Consider the following 23,702-nt stretch of genomic DNA (forward strand, 5'->3'; position numbering starts at 1 on the left):
GGTTCAGTATTAGATCCTTTGATTTCAGTGAGGAATTGGCCCCAGACCTCTTCAAATAAATCCTCTCTACCCGCCACTCTATATGTGACTCGTTCATATGATGCCATTTGACACATTATTTCCATCCATTCTTTATAGGTAGACGGCACTGAGGACTTCCAGTGTCTCAGAGTGACTCTACAACCAGTTGTCACGGCCAATTGCAGCCATAATCTCATACGCTTAGTCACTCTGATGTTATCTGGTAGCAATCCCAACAGACACAGCGCTGGGGTTTTAACCAGTGGTAGCTTCATCATCCTATTCAAGAAATCAAGAACATCATCCCACATGCGTACTGTCTTCTCACAATAATACAATAGGTGCACTAGGGTCCCCACCTCTTTACCACATCTCCAGCAGATATCATTGTCCCTTAGTTTCAGTTTAGCTAGTTTACATGGTGTCCAGTAACTTCTATTAATAATCTTATAATGAATAAACTGAGATTGTATCTCCCGTGAGCATTTATGCCAGGTTGCAACAAGGTTCTTCCAGTCACCCATCAAAATCTCTTCCCCAACATCCTTCTCCCAACATATTCTTAGTCCTTCTACCGGTGGTGTGTGTGCATCCCTGATATGCTCATAAAATAGTGAGGCACCTCCCTTTTTTTGCCATGTTATATGAAATAATTCCTGAATCCCTGTTTGCTGGTTAATTTTAGACTTTACACTTGCCAATATGCAGTGCCTTAATTGTAAGTATCTATAAGATTCTGAATCATTCAGATTAAATTCCACCTTTATCTCCTCAAAGGACCTCATCTCTTCGTTCCCAAACACATCCCCTAGGAGATGTATTCCTGACCTGACCCAATGTTCCCAGAGAAAGGTCTTCTTGCCTATCAGAAGCTTCTTATTGTACCATATAGAAGCTTTGGGTGTGAGACTTGGACTAGCTTTTGTAAAGCGATGCGACACACTCCAGGAGTCCCTGGCAAAAGATAATACTGGGTTCCTAAACGGTATTGCTCTTCCTGATTGGGTCAAAAAGGCCTCTAAAGAGGATGGATATGTTAATTATTCTTCAATTCCTACCCAAGCGGGAGCCTGGTCCGGTGGGAGGTTCATTTTTGATAGTTGGGAGAGAGAGAAAGCACAATGATACCAGTCAATCTTCGAGAGGGATAAGCCCCCTCTTTCTTTGGCAGCATATAGTTTAGCGCGGCTAAATAAAGGCTTTTTCCCCATCCATATAAAGTTTTCAATTATTGTGTTGTACTGCTTTAACAGTATGTGTGGAAGTGTTACGGGTAGCATATATGTAATATAATGTATCTTAGGTGCTATAATCATTTTCACCAGGTTGATCCTGCCCAACAATGATATAAACATTTTAGTCCAATTATCTAACAAAGATTTAATATTTTGAATGATGGGAGATATATTATGTTCCATTATTTTATTCAGACCTGGTGTTAGCTTAATCCCCAAATAATTCAGTCCAGATGGCATCCATCTAAACTTCCACTTGTCTCTGATAGCCGGAGGGCATATTTTAGATAGGGGCATAGCTTCTGACTTTGTCCAATTAATTGTATAACCCGAAATTTCGGAAAAGGAGTCTATTACTGAATTTATTTCTGATGCTGCTGTTTCAGGGTTACTAGAGACCAACAAAATGTCGTCTGCATATAAAAAAAGTTTATGCTCTTCTTGACCCGCTTGTATTCCCACTATATTCGTATTCCCTCTCAAAGCTAATGCTAACGGTTCGAGAAAAAGAGCGAAGATTTGAGGAGAGAGGGGCGAACCTTGCCTCGTCCCGCGATTCAGCTTAAAAGATGGTGACATTATGCCATTGGTAAGCACAGTGGCCATTGGATCAGTATACATTAGCTTTAACCATTGTATAAATGATGGTCCAAAGCCAAACCTCTCCAGTGTATAAAACAGGAAAGAAAACTCCACCTTATCGAACGCCTTCTCTGCATCGAGAGAGAAGGCAACCACCGGTTCATCCTCATTTCTTGTTTTCCACATTAGGTGTAATAATCTGCGTAAGTTATCAGCTGAGCTTCTCCCCTTTACAAATCCTACTTGATCTGGATGTATCAAAAGTGGAACGATATCCTCCAGTCTAGTTGCTAAAATTTTAGCCAGCACTTTTTCATCTACGTTAATTAGCGAAATTGGACGAAAATTACTACAGTATTGCGGGTCCTTCCCTTTTTTGTGAAGCAACGTGATAACAGCTGATCTCAAGCTTTCAGGAAGTTTGCCTTTCTGTAAAGCATCCTGATATACAGTTTGTAATTTTGGTGCTAACTCGTCGACGAACTTCCTATAAAAGTCTGACGAGAACCCATCATTTCCTGGCGCTTTCCCCATGCTAAGGTTCATAATTGCTTGTTTAATTTCTCTAATAGAGATGTCTCCCTCCAACGTGTCTCTCTGAGCTTCAGTTAGAGTTGGCATTTTAATTCATGAAAAAAAACTCTCCAGTTTAGACTCCTCCACTGTCCCCTGTGAAGTATAAAGCTCTTGGTAATAGGTCTTAAATGCCTCATTAATATCTTTTTTGTTTGTGACCAATTTATTGTCTTTATTATATATCGAAGGGATAATATTTTGAGTTTGTAACTGCTTGACTCTATGTGCCAATAATTTGCCCGCCCTCTCTCCTTGTTCATAATATTTCTGTTTCGTGCAGAATAGTGCAAATTCTGCTTTCTTTTGTAAGATATTATTCAAATAATGTCTTAGACTGTTTTCAATAATGAAGACTACTTCACTAGTCAATGATTGTTTATCCATCCCATTCACTAATCCATGGTTCCTTTCCATTCATCTCTCTCTCCCCTGCAGCAACGCCCTCAGGTTACATCAGCCATTCATAAATATGCACGCCCTCTTTATCCCTGTCCAATCAATGTCTCCCACGCTTTCCCTCTCTTCGGCCGTTGGCCAATCACCTAAATGAAGTTCTATTTAAGACTCTTGCAAGTTGTAACTCACCCTGTTTGTTCACCCATATAGCTGCTGTTCCTGCGTAGCTGCTGCTTCGCCCCTCCTCCTCCCCTGAACACCACCAATGTCATGACTCCAGTAGAACTCCCTATGGGGGTTCTCTATCCTATAAATCACTGACGTCCTCCTCTTGGCTCAGAGGAGCGCCATCATACCATGGAGTCATTCGCCAAATCTAAGTGTTGTTTGTTTATCATTAAAGTTTATCGTACTTTCCTTCTAGTCTCTCATTATTGAAATCACATTTAAGTTTATTAAGATTATTCCATAGTTGTGGGTCAGGATGCTGTATGTACTGTTTTTCATGCGTCTTTATGTCTTGCTCGAGTCTCAACATTGTTTCAGTCTCTATTCTCTTAACTATTGCACTATATTGGATAAGACGGCCCCTCACATATGCTTTAAAGGCGTCCCATGTCATACCAGAGTCTGAGATTGAGCCTTCATTAAATTCCCAGTATTCACTCATCACCTTTCTGATAAACTCACAGGTTCCCTCTTTATTTAGCATAAGACTATTAAAGCGCCATCTCAAATGCCTTTTCTCGTTTTCTTTGGGGGCCATAACTAAATCAATTGGTGCATGATCATTCAGAGCTATATTGCCAATTGTAGCACTCAGTACCTGATTTACAATAGCTTTGGAGACCAAAAAGTAATCGATCCTGGAATAAGTAGCATGAGGGTGCGAGAAAAATGTATAATCCTTTTCTTGAGGGTGTAATAACCTCCATTTCATTCAAGAACACTCAAGTCATAGAATTAACCATTTATTGTATTATGAATACAATGCATACAATTATGTTTGGCGTTGAAGGCTCTGCTCTTAGAATTAATTTAATATTTAATTTAATATTTAATTAATTTAATTCTCCCTGAACTCGGCTCAGCAAGCATGCTACGCCGAGCAGGGAGAGAAAGCAGAATCCCCCATGGGAATAAAATATTCCAGATACATTTAAACCATGGAAAGTAAAAGAGGGAGCCTAAAAGCAAGACATGGAAACATGTTCATTTTTTGAGCCATGCAGACTCCAGAGCTACAATACATGATAGTATTTGATCTAAAAGGTGGAGGCTGGGGTGGAGGGGGCAAAGCGTTGCCAGCAGCCGCAACGATCAGCAAGGTGGGGAACAGATTAGTGAGTGAGAGGCTGCCATATTTAAACGGACCGCCTTGTTGTGAGAATGACTGTGATTGGAGAATTGGTTAAACGGTGAACCAAACAGAAGCTGTCAGCTGGTACAGCTGGGGCGTAGCCTATGACATCATGTCTTGAATGAACTAACGCAGGCTTCATATATCGGTTAGGCCCAGTTCCCTCATCATCATCTCTATTGCTGCAATTGAAGCGGAACTGGTCCTAGCCGGTTGAGATGATTTATCCAGCTTCAGGTCTCTTACCTGATTAAAATCTCCCCCTATAATGACATCATCGTTCCCTATATTCCTAATTGCATTGCAAACTTCATGAAAAAACTCAGGAGAAGCTGAGTTTGGCCCATATAAATTAGCTATAGTCAATCTTTGACCTTCCATTTTAGCATCCAAGACCACCCATCTACCCTCTTTATCTGAAAACTGATTCAACACCTGAAAATCTATGTTTTTCTTAACCAGAATCATTACCCCTCTCTTCCTATCAGAAAATGTACTAAAATAAACCTGTCCCACCCAATCTCTTTTCAGTTTAGCAGATTCATCCTCATTCAAGTGAGTCTCTTGAACCAGGGCAATGTCAGCTTTTTTTTGTTTAAGATATGTTAGGATTTTTTTCCTTTTGATAACGTGCTTGCACCCCGCTATGTTCCAGGAAACTATTTTAAGTAAACCCATACCCAGATTTTACAGAAATATTATCCTCCTATGAAAAATAATGATTATCATTAGGCTGTATACACCATACCATTGAACCCCTTTATCTGAAGAGCGGTGCACTTGTGCTGTGAACCATAATACTGCCTGTAATATATTCACTTGTATGGCTAAACCTTTGACACATAACACAACACATAAAACAAACCGAAAAAAGAAAGTAAATAGGCTGGTGCATGAGCCAGCTACCCCCGCAAATCAAAGTGGGTCCGCAGAACTTGTTAATCCCTCTGATGGCTACAACGGCTCACCCATCCCCTTCCAACCCTCACAGTATTTATAACGTTGATCGTTCATTTTTAAGAGTGTGCGCTAATATGCATAGTCTCTCATTTACACATAAGGTTAAATCAGGCTAAATGATCATACTGCCCCTGCCCTGATACATGGCTCACTTGCCTACAATACGGCTGTTATATTCCCACATTTAGAACTGAACTAGAAACTTAAAATCTTTTTTCCTCCTTTCTTCCTCATCAAGTAATAAGGCAATGATGTCAAACTAAGCCACTACTGTAATACTGTATGCTGAATGTATAAAAAACACAGAAAGCTATAATATAGCTGGTTCACCACTAAGTATGAGTGTACATGTCAGATTATACAAAATAAATAAAAGTAGGCTATACTCCTAGCCTGCAATGTATGGGGACCAACCTTATCCCGCCAGTCTGAACGCTGTAGGCCAGAGAGAAAAATTACGATAGGAAGAAGAAAAAATAAAATAAAAAGGAGGGGGATCCATTGATTACAGTTTATAGCTAGTACTTTAACACATACAGTCCCGTATGCTTGTGCTCTTCATTCTTCCCGTATGAGTTGTCCACATCCTACAGTCATTAATACAGTCTGTGAATCATTGCCTTGAACCAAAAACAATCAGCCATGATGTTAAGTCACTGTTCACTGTGCGTAATCGCGTCATTCCTCACCATCAGCAAACGTTGTTCTCCCCTTCAGCCTCCGCTCCGCCCGTCGGTCCTAAGCCGCTGAGAAAGATCTTCGCTTCTCCCGGACTGGAGAATTCGTGACGTCGCTTGTTTATTGTGAAAGTCATTACAGCCGGGTACCACAGGGCATATTCAATCTTGCGTTTCTGCAGGATCCGCCTCACCTCATCATATTTCTTGCGCTTCTCCTGTATTTCCTGAGCGTAGTCTTGGAAGAAATAGATCCTGGCGTTTCTCCATGTCACGGTCTTCTTCCTTCTCGCTGCTGTCAGCACTGCAGATTTTGCCTTATCTCGCAGGAACCGAACTATTATGTGCCTCGGTCTGGTGTTGTCTTTAGGAGCTGGGCCCACGCGATGAATCCTATCAGCTTCGTACCATTCATCTGCGTTTATTTCCAGGCTCTCCCGTAGCAGTGTTTTGAGAAAAGCATCTAAATCTTTGCCCTCCATTCCTTCCTCCACCCCAGATATGCGTATATTCTGGCGCCGGGAATACCCCTCCAGTACTGTTAGCCTTTCCCGCAGCTGTTTGTTCTGTTTAACCATCTCTTCCACAACCGGGCCTCTCTTTACTTCTTCATCCTCGAGCCTACAGATTCTGGATTCGGTCTCTGTAATTCGATCCCCCAGCTTGTTAACCGTGTCATTCAGAGAATCCACTCCTTTTTTCACCCCTGACATGTCTTTAGCCAAGATTTCCAGAATGGCTCTGATACCCTGTAGCTCTGTAGCTACGTTAGCTGGAGGCATATCCTCGTTCTCGATTTCCGCCATCTTTTCTGTTGTTCTCCTAGTTCGGCTTTCAGTGGTTTTTCGCTGGTTTTGAGCCTTGGTGCGAGTAAAATAATGGCTTGTAGTCATCCTCCATCACGCACACTCCATGCCTAGGACCAGTGATACTACATGATCATATTATAAGTTTTCTGAGAGTATTAACGAGTTGGCTGAGCCCCGCTCTTCTCCTATGCGACCATCTTGGGTGGGTGTACCACGTGACCTCACAATAGATGGTTTTAAGATAAAAACATTCTAAATTGAACCCCAGCTCACTTCCTGTTGCAGGCTTTGCTAGTACAATAGGACAAGACTGAAAGGACTGCTAGGATAGGACATCTCCAAAAACGTCACAGCAGACAGGACTGACAATTCAGTGAAAACTGTCTACGTATGTACACAAACGCACACACACACACACACACACACACACACACACACACACACACACACACACACACACTCTCTCTCTCTCTCTCCCCCCCCCCCCCCCCCCCCCCCCACTGTAAGTAAACAGTCTGTAGTGTGCTCCACTGGCCTACATTATATCACAGTGCATGAAAGCAGATCATTGAGAGAGTGTGTGTACAGGGATTCAACTCCTTAAATCTGCTCCCCTCCCCATCCCTCTCTTCTTTTCCCAGTGTCTCTTTCCCTCACTCTGTCTCAGTGTCTCTCTCCCTCACTCTGTCTCGCTCTCTATTTTTTTCTCTCGCTTTTCACTCATCTTTTTCAGTCCCTTCTTCACACTCTCGCAGTGTTCCCCAGCTTCTGGCTCTTATACCCCTTTTCCACCGACCTAGTTTCAGGGCCGGTTCTGGGCCAGAGCCTAATTTTGAACCAGTTCTTTGTGTTTCGACAGCCTAAACTCTGGCTCTCGGCGCTGGAAACGGGTGCTTCAGTGGCTCCACTTCTGTCCTGGATCAGATGAAAGCACCGCTACGTCATAGGCTGCGTCAGGGGCTGGGGGCAGTCTAACGTGAGGCGAACTCTGGCTTGACAATGGCGGAACACACTGATAAACACCTTCAGTCGTCCTCTTTTAATGTACACACACTTTCAGCCCACGCTTCCAGTACATAAGAAACGGCGACGTCTCATCAGGACATCAACATGTAAGTTGCTTATAGGTTTTAGCCATCGTCACTGACGTAACGTAGGTAGAGACCGCTAACGCTAGTTAGCTTTGTTTAACCACAGATTGTAAACTCCACTCTCTCGTTTATTAAAACGATCTTTTTGGACATGCTCACTCTACTCTCACCACCAACAGCTACCTAACTAGCTGGGTTAGCAAGCTACAGCACATAGCATAATCTTAATTACCAAGGTGCTGTGACTTTGGTTGCTAACGTAAGCTAGCTCACAGCTGGCTATGTAGTGTTTACAGTAATAGTAGTCAGCTGAGCAAGTCCTAAAACGTTATGTGACAGGGGTGTAGTGGTATTAAATACAGAGGTGGGTAAACTATCCAATGTGAGTAGTTTACCCACCTTGTTTCACTCAGTCATTGATTGATACAGTTGATCTGAAAATAGGTGAATAAACTGTGTATACCCTCCATTATGCCTGCTTTGCTAAAGCTGGTCGAGCAAACTGGCTTAAATCCTCCCATGTCTCTGTGATATTGATCACTAATAATAAAATAGCACAGGGCATTTGTAAAATTTGAGACCAATGCAATATGATTAGAATGACCACTACAGGCGTTGCTATTGAAAATCATTTGAGATATTAGCGTGGTGTGTTAACTAACTTGTGAGATAGTCTAGGTATGTTTTATGCTAAACTGGTTGTCTTCTTATGTTTTAGCAAATGACAGACACAGTGATGCAGAGGCTGACCAGACAACTGTTCCACTGTCAGCGTGACCAAACCATGAAGATGCACTGATGATTCAAGATTCAAGATTTTTATTGTCACTCCGTAGTACAAGTATCACGTGTGAAATTCTTGTGCTGTAGGCTCCGTTACAACATAGTGCAAATAACAGTATAACAGTGCAAAAACAGGGCATATAGATGCAGTAAAACAAGGTGATGGATCACAGCTACACATTTAGGAGAAAAGATTAAGCTTGAAACACAATATGGTTGTGAATAACCGTTTGTCCATGCCATCCTGAAGAATGACACCAGCTCTGTTACATTCTAAAAATAGCTCTACTGATGATGTCAGTGATGCCATAAGAGCAGAATCATCTTATGGGGCGGCTGTGGCTCAGGAGGTAGAGTGGGTTGTCCACGAATCAAAAAAGGTTGGTGGTTCGATCCCCGGCTCCTCCAGTCCGCATGTCGAAGTGTCCTTGGGCAAGACACTGAACCCCGAATTGCTCCCGATGGCTGTGCCAGCACCCTGCGTGGCAGCTGCCCGCCTTCGGTGTGTGAATGGGTGAATGTAGGCACATTGTAAAGCGCTTTGGATAAAAGCGCTATATAAATGCAGTCCATTTACCATGTCATAAATCATCTATATAAGCAAGTGACATCACTGCCATGCAGCAATGATGATGCTGCTCAAACCCTTCTTTTTCTTTTTTACTTTTGTAATGGCTTTTCAAGTAGGCTACTAAAATATTGTAACGAGGTGGGTTTGTGTGCTACTGTAAGTGTGTGGGATTGACATGTCTGTGGGGAATTACGGGGGGTCTGTGAAGGCGACATGTGGCCAGTGGGTGGGGTGAGAGGGGGGTTCACCTGTGATTGGCTGGGGGGAGGGGAGCTGTGGGCGAGAGGAGAACAGCTCGGGGAGTTGGTGTGTGGAGCCTGAGGGAGACGGCTGTGTTTGAGGAGAGCGGAGAAGCTAGGAGAGATAGCGGGGTTTTGAGTGTGTGTTGGGGGTTTGTTTTGGCGTGGGCTACGGCTGACAGTAGCCCTGGAACCTGTGTGTTCAAAGAATAAAGGTGGTAACTAGATCCTGACTCTCGCCTGCTTCCTGACGATGCTACAGTGGTGTCAGAAGAAAAACTAAGACTGGAAGACTCGAGCGCGACCTGGCGTTAGCTGTTAGCTGTTTGTGTGCTAGCTGCTACAAGGACCACGTGGAATGGTGCGCGAGGAACGCCTGTCGGTGGACGGGGGGGAAAAGGAGCTGCCGACCCCGGAGTTTGGCTCGGTGCTTGCTAGCATGGAGGGCCGCCTGAAGCAGGAGCTCAGCGCGGTACTTGCCGGCGTGGAGGCCCGCTTGATGCAGGAGATCAGACGGCTGTTGGAGGCGACGCCTGCCTGGGCAGAGGGGCTTATGGAGCTGCTACGGGAAGTCGCGCGGCGCGGAGAGAAGCGGACGGAGGAGCCGCAAAGAGTGTGTTGGACCTGTGGAGAACCGGGCCACGTGGCGAGGTGGTGCCGAAGCGGTCCCGGGGGACAGACGGGGTACGCGGAGCAACGATACTGGGGACGGCCAGGTGTCTGCTGGTCGTGCGGAGCCTCCGGGCATCTCGCCAGGGGGTGTCCGGAGGCTGTCGGGGAGCAGAAGACGGCGGGAGAGGAGAGACGTGCAGGCGGCTGGCAGGTGAGACTCTGCTGGTCGTGTAAGAGGCCTGGACATTTGGCCAGAGACTGCACTGAGACAGTGGAGGTCAGGGAAGAGACACGGGTTGGGGAGAGTGTGGAAAGCCGGGGGGAAGAGAATGTCGTTAGGATCGGGAGAGCGACGCTCATATTTCCAGGTGAGCAGGTGTCGCTACTAACGCCGGAGGGACCGGCACAGCCGAGCTGCGCTACGCCCCCCACGGTTGCTGTACGGGAAGCCGAGGTGGTGGTCGCGGCCGTTTGTGTTCTCCCTGCTGTCCTGGGCACGCCGCCCCCTGGGGGAGGGGGACGGGAGGACGGGCGAGTGCAAGAGGCGGAGGAAGAGGAGTACTGTTCAGATGAAGAGGAGTTCTGTTCAGATGTGGACCTGGAGGACGACAACATGACCATCATGGATGTCGACGCGGATGAGTGGCAATACAGGCAAGCGGAGGACGCGGATATCGGTCCCGCGTATACGTGGGTGGTGGCCGGACGCCGGCCCCCTGTGGAGGAGATTCACAGGTGTTCCGGTGTCACAAAGGAACTGTGGGAGATGTTTACCGACCTGCATCTGGATGAAGACGGAGTGTTGGGGAGGGGGGAACAGGGGAAGAGAGGGTTCCGGGCGGTGGTACCCAGCTACCTGCAGGAGTTGGTATTACGGTGGGCACACAGGGGCCCGGGACACTGTGGCCAGTGGGTGGGGTGAGAGGGGGGTTCACCTGTGATTGGCTGGGGGGAGGGGAGCTGTGGGCGAGAGGAGAACAGCTCGGGGAGTTGGTGTGTGGAGCCTGAGGGAGACGGCTGTGTTTGAGGAGAGCGGAGAAGCTAGGAGAGATAGCGGGGTTTTGAGTGTGTGTTGGGGGTTTGTTTTGGCGTGGGCTACGGCTGACAGTAGCCCTGGAACCTGTGTGTTCAAAGAATAAAGGTGGTAACTAGATCCTGACTCTCGCCTGCTTCCTGACGATGCTACAATATATTGAATGATGGGAGTGTTTACAGACATAAATAACTTTGCAATTTATTGTGCCCAAATAACATCTCTGCCATTAAATACCCCCCCCCCCTTTTATTTTCAATTGTTCATGTACTGTAATGTGTGGCTGTGCTCATAAACATCCACATGCAAGCAAATAACTAAGAAAAGCTTATTGTATAGACTGGCAAGATATATTTCACTCATGAACATCAACATTGTGTGTACAGTTAAGGGACTCAATTTTTTTAGGTGGGGTAAAATATGATATAACATTAAAAAGAAAATCCCTAACTGACATTTAGATTATTTACTCTCTGCCCTCCCCCTGCACATGTAAAATAGTGACTAGTTTGCATAGGTGACCCCAAAATAGGCCACTAAACTTGATTTCTGGGTGGTTTTGTGTATCTGTCACATTTTTCACTCTCCATAACATGAGTTTGTGTCCCTGCAGTTATTCACAATTAAAATGGTAAAACAACAACATTGAAACATTTAAATAATATGGTATTTATTGTAACTATAAAAAAATAGAAATCCATTGCAATTACTATTAAAAGGTAAAACAGAGACCAAGGAACTAGCATTAGGCTACATGGGGACAGCAGGAACTCCTCCATTCCAGCAGCATGTAAGTAAAATTGGACTTGGATTTAGGTAGAACGAAGTGAAGAAAAACATCCGATGGCAATGATGAGAATCAGGCAAACAGGTTGCAGCTCCCCAGTCCAGTCCTGTACAATACAAAACAAACAGTTCAGCTTACGTCTTGATGTCAAATTGTAGGCCTACTTTAATCCCAAAACATTTAGCACACCTAGCTCAGTGAAATAAACAGACTACCGAACTCAATAACAGTCATAAGATTATTGTAGTGATTGTAAAGATGCATGTTGTAAGTCGCTTTGGATGAAAGCGTCTGCAATGTTATGCTGTGTGGAGAGCGATAAATATAAAAACCATCATTTATCCTGATTCTTTGAGAAATGAGAGGTTTTACAGAAATCATTGTTTACATCCACGTGAGTAAACAGGATACTGGAGAACACCAATTTCTCTGCCATGTAAGCCTACAGTTAACCATAACCTGGTTAACCTTAGGTCTACATAGCAGAGAAATTATTGTTCTCCAGTATCCTGTTTACTCACGTGTAAACACACTCACTGCATGATAATACAAGTCAATGATGTCTGTCAACCCTCAATACAAGGATCAAATCATGGAAGTTTGACCGAAAATAAAACAAAGTAGTGCAGTTTCTGCAACCGGAACATATGTCTGTTTAGTCAGTTAAGACACAATTGCTGTGAGCATGAACTCAGCTCTGACTGCACTGTTATCTAACAACAAGCTAACATTAGCATTAGCATCCATTCAGTGTTACAAAGAATCAAAACGTATTAGGCAACGTTAATTACCCGTCTTCTCGAACGTAATCGCCGTTCAAGGCAGCCACGACGAGCAGCACAGAAGCGTTGTGCCAGCGTTGTTTGGGCTTCAATGAAGGCTCGAAAAACCAGGAGCAATAACAACACTTCGTTCATAATAAAGTACTCTATCTATCATCAGGTCTGCCATGTTGAATGAACCCTGAACCTGCCGCTAGTGCTGCTGGGAAATCAGAGACTTTTTTTTTTTTTTTTACCGATGTATCCAATGACGTAATGACGTGGCTCTCGTTCAAAGCTCTCGCGGTGGAACAAGAAAGGGGTTCATAATCTGGGGCTCCAGGCTCCCACTGAGCGCCAGTTTTGAGCAAAGCTCCAGCCCAGGCTCCAGGTTCCTGTAGGTGGAAAAGGGGTATCAGAGGACTCTCCACCGCAGCTGGGCTTGTTTTTGAGCTGCTGAGTGCAGCAACGGCTGAAAACAACTGGGCCACATCTCTGTGAAAAGCCACTCCACACCCTATAAAGACACATGACCGCCCCAAAAGGCAGAAACAGCCCTCTCTCCCTCTCGTTTGCTTATTTCCATTTCTTTATGACCACTGATGGTTCACAACATTTATCCTGCCAAGACTCACTTAGCCAAAACACAAAATCCCAGGGCGCACCAAATTACCCGGAACAGGCCCCAGCAAATGTTTTGGTTTGCTTAGAGATGTCAAAAACAGGCCACATGTGAGCAATCCAAGAGCCCTGGCATCGGCAACAAGCTACTGGACACATTTGCTCCAAAGAAGTGATGATCACAGCCTTGTTTAAGTGGATTTTAATTTCAAAAATGTAATGGCATGGATTTCCACAATGATTTCCCTCGCTAATCATTACATGGCACATAAGTGTTACAGTTTTCCATTATTTTTTACATTTGAGCCAGTCGATGCTCCTCTCCGGAGTGCATTGGTTGAGAATGATTAAATTCGCCAATATACGCAGACAATAGGAGGACATGAAGAGCAGCGATCTTGTCTTATCCAGTCCAAATGGGAGCAGGACATTGTTATTTATGGGTATGGGAGGTAGGATGCAACCATAATCTGTCTGTGCTTAATATTATGTTGAGAGAAAATGTGCATTGTTCCTATTATGTACTAATGCTTCAATACGCTCCCACATCAATGATGGGGCATGGATTATGAGGGTTGGATTACACAGTACACAGCTGTGCACCTTGGACTAGTCAGAGGTAGAATATAAAGAAAATCTATTCTGGCTGTTTATTCCTGTTTGTCTCCGTTTCCTTATCTTCCTCTGTTTATAAAGAGACAGATTAACACAGCTGCACATTGAACTAGTCAGAGGTAGAATATAAAGAAAAACTATTCTAGCTGTTTATTCCTGTTTATCTCTGTTTCCTTATGAAAGAGACAAATGGAAGTGTTGCACTGTGTAGATCCAGCATGCAAACTCCAACGGCAAGACGAACATGAACGCAGCCTTAGCCCACGTTCACACCATACGCCGAAGCAACGCTCAACCTACGCTCACCCGCAAGTTTCATTTCGGCATCTTTGTTAACAGGCGAGGCCATTCACACCAGCCGCGCGCGTACCTTGCTCAAGCCACGTTCAAGCCGCGCTGAAGCGACCGTTCAGGATTCAGTCCCATTTTCCAAGCGTGAAGCGTGAAGCTGCCAGGCATGAAGTCAATGAAAGGTGTGGGCAGGGTCAAAGCATGCTGAGCGAGGAGCTGAGGAAAAGACAGTGCTTCTTGTGTGACAGGAGCTCAGCTTCAGCCTGGCTTTTGCTTCAACTCTGCTTCTGTTAAGTGCCAGGTGTGAACAAAGGGTTAGAGTGTGGATGCATAGTAACGCTTGTGCTACTTTTTCATTGGTTGGGTGGGTTGGAGCATAGGTGGCGCTATCTTTCAAGTGTCACTGGATGTCAAAGAGTAGTACATGTTTATGTGTGTTTTATGTGTGTATGTTCGTTGTCTTAGTCAATCCAAATGGAAGCAGGAATGTGTTGTTTATCTGTAGTGGATTACAAGATTCTGTGTGTGTGTGTGTGTGTGTGTGTGGGTGTGTGTGTGTGTGTGTGTGTGTGTGTGTGTGTGTGTGTGTGTGTGTGTGTGTGTGTGTGTGTGTGTGTGTGTGTGTGTTTGTGTGGTAATTTAATTTAATTATTGCATTTATTGTAAGTTAATGCGATAGGAGCATAACAATGGTGATTTCATTTTGTATTTATTCACCCCACTAACGCATATTGAGTTACTTGTTGACCCCAAAGCGTCCATATTTCTCATTGTGTTATTGAGTCCATGAGCATGTAATTTCATATGAGAGCTTAGATGGCCATGAAAACTGCACTTTGAGCGACTGTTTCACAGAGCGTCAGTGGGTCTGCCGGTGTGGTGACTGGTATCTAGAGAGAATGAATAGCTATAACAGGCATAGACAGGCAGGCCATACTGAATGGCCTGGATTGCCTGACTGGCACAATCAGGGAGAAGAAGCAGTAGACAACAGTAGAACTAAACAGCCAATGGAAACTAAGCACGCCATAAGAGAGACGTGATGCCCAGGGCGACATTTTGGGCAACTGTGATGAGCACAGCATGCCAGGAGTTGCCTCAGTAGCTTTGTTGTTTGCTTGAATCCCCGAGAAACATCTTGTTGCTAAAGCCACTTCTTAACATGCAGTGGAATCCGTAATATAACCTGCACCTAGCCGGTTGGCCTGCATGTTAAACAACAATTAGCCGGCCTATGCGCACTCCCGCGACTCCGTATCTTATCTACCTCGACCACCGGTATAAGATCCGCTTCCACGCAATCGTGGCTCATGTTTAACAGTGGCAGGTCATTATCCGCATATCCGTAGTGGGCAGGTGTGGCTCTTCGTGACTCACTTCACGTTTGCTAGTTTATTAATTAATGAATCGTTCGGGCAATCGCTTATATCAATGAGCAAACTCACGGTTTCCTCAAGTGCTGCAAAAACGGCTTGATTTGTTAAGTGGGGGTTCACTAACACAGATCACACCATGGTTAGAATGAATATATGTTTATTGATAAGTGAGTGTGGTGCGATTGCTCGGAGACTCTTCTGGTGCACGGCACGGTCGTGTCCGGAACCAGGATTGCTTGGAGACTCATCTAGTACGCGGCACGGCCGTGTCAGGAACCAGGAACCCGGGGGTTGAGACTCTGAGTGGGGGTGACGTCTCTGGGCGTAGCCTGCTAGGTCCTGCGCCCGGGCGTAGCCTGCTAGGTCCTGCGCCCGGGATGAAGACCGCATCCTGGGTGGGAGCCCGCTGGGCTCGGTGTCCCAGGATAACGTGCGATCTCCACCTACCCCCCCTGGTTCCTGTGTTCAGAGGACAGAGAGGCAAGATTAGGCATGTGCAAAACATATCTTTAACAGTCGGCGGGAGGAAACCGGAGTGCCCGGGGAAAACCCACGCAGCACGGGGAGAAACATGCAAACTCTGCTCGTGCTGCCCGTAGCGAGATGTGAACTAAGGGGTGTGGAGGGGGGGGTCGTGAAGACATGACAAACGGGAGAGAAGTGGTATGACAGTGAGTGTATATAGGCTACAGGTGATTGAGCTGATAGAAAGCCGGTGTGGCTCGGTGATTGGATTGGAGGAGCGCAGGTGAATGGGGGGTGGATTAGAGTAGGTGGTGAGATAGACGCGGACATGGTGTGATCTTGTGTTCCTGAACCTCAGTTATCAAGCTAACTCCATCTAGAATGACCGTGCTTTCCGAGGTGAGGGCTGGCTTGACTGCAGTTGCAGGCAGCCAGGTCCAGTGCATCAGGAGGGACGCTGCTGCGTTGCTTGCTTGCTCCCATGTCAGAAAAAGCCTAACTTTTGTGGGGAGAAATACATTGAAAACTAGTCAGATATGACTTGAAATGCCATTTTTTATCGAGATCATGCAACAAGGAGCCTACTTCAGGCAAGCAAGACGGCAGGAAAGAACCAGAAGCGTGCCTGCCGCCATCAAAAGCGAAAGCGACCCGACGTAGGCTGACAATTTAGCGGAGGTAAAAAGCCTTTTTACCTACTCGGGCGAATCAATCAATCAATCAATCAATCAATGGCTCGCGCTTGGTTCGTATGATGAGAAGATGAATCAAAATGCTTACCACAAAGCCACATGGGAGCCGAGAACCAGTGCAGGAGAGCTGCCGCGTGGGTGCCAGGTGTGGAGTGGGATCTGAGAGATTAAGGTGCCTACTAGCATATTGCTGGAGATTCAAGTTGTCGCACTTATTACTTTTAGCTAACGCGACGTTGTTTTTTCATCAAGGCAATGTCCAGACGATATGGGTTCATGAGTTTCTGCAAATGCAGATAGATAGGCTACAGTAGGAGCATGCATGCATGTTGTCTGTTTCAATAACGAAAGTGTCCTTTACCGAGAACGACGTGCCGACCAATTAAATATTCTTGCTGCGAAATCGGCCTCTTAATGACAACACTGGAATAAATAAGATCGACTACGACTATAGAGGCTATAAAGAATGGACTATAGAGAAATAAATGGATTCAAAATGTTTATTTAGGAAACATAGGCTATCAAACTTTTGTGGGGAGAAATACATTTAAAACTAGTCAGATATGACTAGTTGCCACTTGTAAAATAAATCACCCACAGTGATTGACGACGGTGCGACCACTATTTTGACTGCCTCATAGCTAAAGCTGTTTCCTATCACATTTCTTGTGTTTGACATGCTACCGCGCGGCTCATATCCAGTTGTTTCTTAACAAAGACCCCTCATGTTTAGAAAGGCAAAACCTGAAAATATCCTGTTCTCTGTAGCCTGACATGATCCAGAGTCCATGTTTAAAAGGCACTTAAGTGTCACGGCCCCAGAGCCTTCCTAGACATTACTAGTACATTTACATCAAGCTCCTTCCTCTAGGCTTCTAGCAGGCCCGGATTATCCACCAACACAGCACCTTGTCTGGCCAGCCCAGTCTTGTCGTTCACGAGGGCTCCGCCACAATGAACCCTCTCTCAATCAGGTTGGATGTACAACACAATAACAGTACACGAAAACAAAACACGCCTACAAACAGATACACTATAGCACACTAATGCTTCACTGGTCGATGCGGCCCTCTGCCATCTTCGCTTTGGTCTGAAGGGGATCATGTCTATGTTCCCCGGGTTCTATGTTCCGCGGGTTCTATATTCCCCGTTTTTCACTAACCTCTCCCAGCCCCCACGCCAAACCTAACCTCCCCCCATGCCTAAACCTAACCTCCCCCAGACCCTAACCCAAAACCTAACCTCTCCCACCCCCACGCCTAAACCTAAGGTCGGCATTGCGGGTGGTCGGCATAGCGGGTGGACACCATTTGGGAAAAACGGGGAACATAGGACCCGGGGAACATAGGACCTGGGGAACATAGGGATGACCCCGTCTGAAGTCAGAAGGGAAGCTAAAACTCTGACGTGGGTGCCTCTATAAAGACTGCGGTATCACATCACTGAACCTAGCTTTGCCCACTTTTGATTGACAGCCAGGCATTATCAAACGTCAAGCGAAGTGACAGTGACACTAAGAAGAATTTGAAAATGTTTTTACTAGTAGGCTACTGCTTGGTGTGTTGCCTACCTATATTGCCCCAAATCGCCTATCAACAACTATGGTCTCTCATGACAGTTGCTCCAACTGAAATGTTTTATGGTCACTCACATAAGTAGGTCACAGGTTGGCTTGGTTCCAACTTGGTTAAAACTTGTTATATAAGGATTTTTCTAAATGTCTATGGAGAAAATGAATGGGGAACTCTCTTCCGGGGCTGGAAACTCTATTTGAGGTCTATTATGAATAATGAATATCATGACTAAGGAGCTGAGCTGACGTGAAGGACGCTTGTTGGGAAGTGATCCAGATCCAGATCCAGATCCATGTGCCTGTGGACCTGAGCCAGCAGAGAGGTACAATGTGACTGAGAGCATGATTACTTGCAAATGTTTAATGTCTCGCGTATTTCACAATATGTGCGTAAGAGAGAGTGAGAGAGCAAGAGTGAGTTTGTGTGCATGTGCTAACCATCACGTTTGATGTGTGTGTGTGTGTGTGTGTGTGTGTGTGTGTGTGTGTGTGTGTGTGTGTGTGTGTGTGCGTTCGCGCGCGCGCGCGCGCACACACACACACACACACACACACACACACACACACACACACACACAACACACTTCTCTTTCTTCTGGGAACAGGAGGCTGCAGGCTTCCAGGCTTCTGTAATTGCCAGCATTGAAGGAACCTGCACAAGTTTCAGCAGGGGTGTCTGCAACGAGAGGGTGTTTGTTTCACAGAATTCAATATGGGATCCAAACAAAGGAATAAGGCCCACATGGTTTCTGCCAACATCAAAAAGCAAACAGACATCCTCCCCCGCATCCCGCATCCCACCAAGGGCACCTTCCATGTCATCCAAAACAATGTCTGACTCCTCTTTGTGCTCACCGCTTCGTTTATGAGCTATCCCCCTCATACGCTGTTGATAGCTTTATGTGTGTGTGTGTGTGTGTGTGTGTGTGTGTGTGTGTGTGTGTGTGTGTGTGTGTGTGTGTGTGTGTGTGTGTGTGTGTGTGTGTGTGTGTGTGTGTGTGTAGCGGGAGCTGTACAGTAGCCTATGCATTTGGTATAGTCTTCGGGTGTAAAAATACTGCCTTGATATTGTATTGACAGGAGCAAAGCTATGGGGAATGTGCCTGGCTGCAAATTTGTATGTACAAAAATAAGACTGGACCCCAGTAAGAACTAAGGAACTGGAATGGACACAACTACAGTATAACTTTTATTGGAATGGCTGCATGGTATTAGGTGACTAACACATACATACCAACTAAATATATCAACAACTAAACATAACGATGTTTGTGTCACATTTTGACCCAAGCAATGCTTTATTCTGTTAGTGTTTTTCTAGTTTCAGGTTTACCTTGTACATTGTAGCGTGTGTGTCTGCGCGCACTAAGTGTAAATTGTGTTGTATATCGTATATGAGAAGGCAACTGTCCACATATGTGTGCTGCTCATGTGAACAATGCCACCAGTTGCTGTGGGTGGAAGCTGCCTGGGCGTCTGCCAGTGTGCGGGGGGGGGGGGGGCACAATGGAGGGTATGAGCTGAAAGGGACGGAGGGGGGGGGGGGGGAGAGGGAGGGGGTGGTAAGTAGAGATAAAGCCAGACAGATGGGGCAGACAATGAGGTTACAGACACACACTCTACATGTCAACAACAGCCTCCTGACTCCTTCAAACTTAAAGGGACACCCCAGAGAAAAACAATGCTGATTTATTTTTGCACACAATCTCATACATATTCAAAAACTGTAAACAGTTTTGCAGGCATTCATTTAGTTTGACAGTTATCAAGAGTTGATTTGAGTTAAGTTGTGGAACAGTGAAGAGATGACTAGCCTGGTAAACCAGCCAGTCAAGTGAACTCACATTTCATTTCGTTCTACCAGACCATCTGGCCTCAACTCTGGGAGGGCTTTCTGCAACTGCAAAGCGGACGAGACAATCAGCGACCCGCCTCGTAGCTGACATCATAACCGGCCAATCATGAACGTCGCTAGCAAAACAGTAATGGCCTGTCTGCCTTGAGGAGTAATGTCAACGTTTGACTAGTTTAAACAGCCATAAAGTGCAGTTATTGCAGAAATAACAACAATTAAACAAGTACAGGAGTATGCAACAGCGGAGTTTCTGGGTGGAAAATATGTTTTTGCCGTTCTCCCGAGTGGATTTGGGTTTGACTGGATCCAACACTTATTGGCTGAAGGAGTTGTCTGTCAAGGCAAGGACACCCGCCCAACTTCTGCCCACTGCAAAGACTGGGTGAAGGCTTCAGGCCAAACGAAAGAACGAAGTGAAATGTGAGTTCACGTGACTGGCTGGTTTACCTGGCTACATGATGACATCAGCATTGTTTTTCAGTGGGGCGTCCCTTTAAGGAGACACAGCTTTATCTCTCCCTGTATGCGTGTGAGGTCTTTTTCTGTCTGTCTCTCTATCATTATCATCCATTTCTCTGTCTGTTCCAACCCAATCGCCAGGGAAAAAAAATTGCATTTTATGTGTCAAACCACGGATAGCACAATCTTAACGTAAACGACCTGAACAACCATCCCCACACATCCCACCCTCACCCCTCCTTTCCTTGTTATTCCCTGATCTGATAAGGAGGAGTGTAGACGCAGCTGGAGAGCGAAAGACAGGGAGACAGAGAATATAGATAGTACTATATGGACTATATGGACATGCATAGCTGTCACCTGTTGCTGCTGAGACTCCCTTGTTTGGAGAGCTGATTCCATCTCAGGTTTCCACAAACACCCTCAGCTGTCGGAGCTTCTCTGTCTCCGTCCATCCATCTCTCAGCCGTCTCTCCCTGCCCGTCTCAGCGCCACCACTCGGCTTTCATTCACTTCACTTTGTTTTCTATTTGGCTCCCAGAGGCCCATCCCCGCCCACATTTCCACTAACTGCACACTCACCCAAATAATTGTACACACAGTCATAATGGAACAACAATGTTGCACTGATGTTGAAGTTGATGTTCACCATTTCTTAAAGATTTTATACTAATTTCTTAAAACGTAGCAGATTTTCTTTTTAGGCTAAAGTGAAACTAAACTTCCACATGACTTTCCTCTTGAGATCAACTTTGACTTGTTTTCCTTGTTGTTGCGCTGTAATATACTGAATAGAAAGGGCAGCATGACCGGACTGCACTGCAGGTCCAAAGAGGAGGATTTATTGTGCTGTGCTTCACACAGAGCAACGCAGGGCAATGCTTTTTATAGTGATGTAAATAAATGGCTTCCTGTGTCAACCGGCATGTTAATGTGCTAGCAGTAGCCTAACGTTAGCTTAGGGTTAACTGCAATAAAAAAAAAAAAAAAAAAAAAAACGTCTACAGGAGCTCACGTTTGTTGACATGGCTCAGCTGTTTGACCAAATAAAAAACTTTAGCGTTAATTACCAAACTTGCATGACATCTATGGGGATAAAGTGTCCAATAAGAGACCATAGTATATGTTTTATTATTTTGTTAATTTGCTGCAAATTTGAAATCAATCAGTTGAAATTGGTTGAAAAAATACCCTATCAACAATTAAGTTTGCCTAGCTCAGTACCCTGTACTACGAAGCTGTCTTAACAGACCCGTGATCTGTCACTTTGATCTGGTTTGACTGAACAGGATCAAAGCTATCTAGTTTAACGATACTACGACGCTGGTTTTACTCGATAACTGAAGCTGGGTTTATCTGGGATCTGCCTGTGCACGCGCACGTTTTTCGCTCGTGCACAGGCGCGCGTCCACGCGAAAGAGGTGCGCTAGCCAATCACATTATGAACAGCTGAGTTGATCCACTGTCTAAAGCTGCTGCTTGTATTCACATCAGTCATTTGATTTACTTTGATCAGCGATTTACAGCAGCTTTGTGCGAGTGTAAATGTACATTAAATGTGTAATCTCAGTCTATAAATTTCCACAATCTGTAAGCCTATTTAGACCATAGATTTAGAAAGCATGCTCAATGAATAATGATCTCTATCACTCATTATGTGTGTGTGGTTGCACTGATCGAATAAGGCTATAATAATGATATCCTAATATAAAAGAGAAAACTGCTGGACTGAATTGAGACGATGCGGGCATACTTTTCATTGACAAAAACTAGCCTATTTTTGCTCATATATTGGCATACAGCCTACAGGACACAGTTCCAGCTGAAACATGCAAGAAGCCTGCATATTTAGTATTGGGGCTATCCCATATTTATCCCATATCTATATTATATGTATATAGGCTTTTCTGGCATGTAGGAGAATATCACCCTCACTCGTTTATGATATGCGCTGCGGTGATTAATAGTGATCATATTTCTCCACGCATCGTTGAGCTGTTAAGACATAAAGTGGTAAGTAGGCTTAATTTAATTATGTAACCTACAGAGCCACGAATGTTTTTCTTGTTCTATTCTCAGTTGACTGGAATCTATTTTTCATATGGCGATCTTATATGAATGGTGAGTGACTCCAGAGAGCCGATTATATGGGTCTGTCATGGATTTTGATCTTATCCTCTGATGCTAACCTGGTCGGGACCAGGTTAGCTTTGCAGCATGAGTTGCCATGGTGATTAGAAGTTAACTTGCTTTGTAGTATGGCTAAACCAGGGTTAAACCTGAAGTTACCTCGCTAAACCACTAATCTTGCTTTGTAGTACAGGCTACAGGTTTGCTTGTTGACATGGCTCAGCTCTTTGACATCATCATTTGACACGCTATCAGCTTTTTGATTGGCTGTTAAAGTTGAGAGTTTTGAAACCTTCGCAAGTGGTTTCAAGTACATTCCAGAGGGCTTTACACCAACTCAACTGCAGCTTAGTTTCACCAAGTTTCAACCAATGAATGTTTCACCGTGCAAAGCCAGCCTAAGAACTCAAGTTCGAAATGAAGGAAAACATTAGGGTTGTGCTACAACCCAGGTTTTACGATTGAAGAACAAAATTTCTTACTAATTCAGCCTTGCTGTTCACTGAATGGTGGCGAGCTGAATATACTATTTGAATGATGTTGGCAGGTGGGCGGGGTCTATTTATGGCCATGGGGGCGGGCTCATACGTGTCGGGTACGGTGGCTCAGTGGTAGAGCTGTCGCCTCACAGTTAGAAGGTCCTGAGTTCGATTCTCGCCTGGGACACTGTGAGTGCTGTGGTTGTGTTCCCCCCATATCTTCAGTGCCTACTGCCCAGGTGGGTTATCTCGTCGTAAGGGCCTTTCTCTCTGTGTGGAGTTTGCATGTTCTCCCCGTACCCCCCAGGGGGTTCCTCCATATATAACCCCCCCACTAAAAACATGCAGAAGATCAGATCGTCATCGTCATCCGACCAGTGACGACAACATCCGAAGTTGGTCCCCGGGCGCTGTACGAGAAAGCGACCACTGCTCCTGGCCTGCCCCTCGGAGGAAAGGACATGCCTGGATGGGTTAAATGCAGAGGACACCTTTCACCGGCCACCGTCAGCATGAGTGTGTTGTGGCCGCATGCATGTATTGTGGTGTTCGTGTGACAATAAAAAGACGGGCTTGTCCGTTACGAGAGAGAGAGAGTCATAGTTTGAGCACCGATCACCTGCCACTGCCAGTTGGGCAAAAACATGACTTGG

Source organism: Poromitra crassiceps, assembly GCF_964638095.1.
Source record: "Poromitra crassiceps genome assembly, chromosome: 2".
NCBI lineage: Eukaryota > Metazoa > Chordata > Actinopteri > Beryciformes > Melamphaidae > Poromitra > Poromitra crassiceps.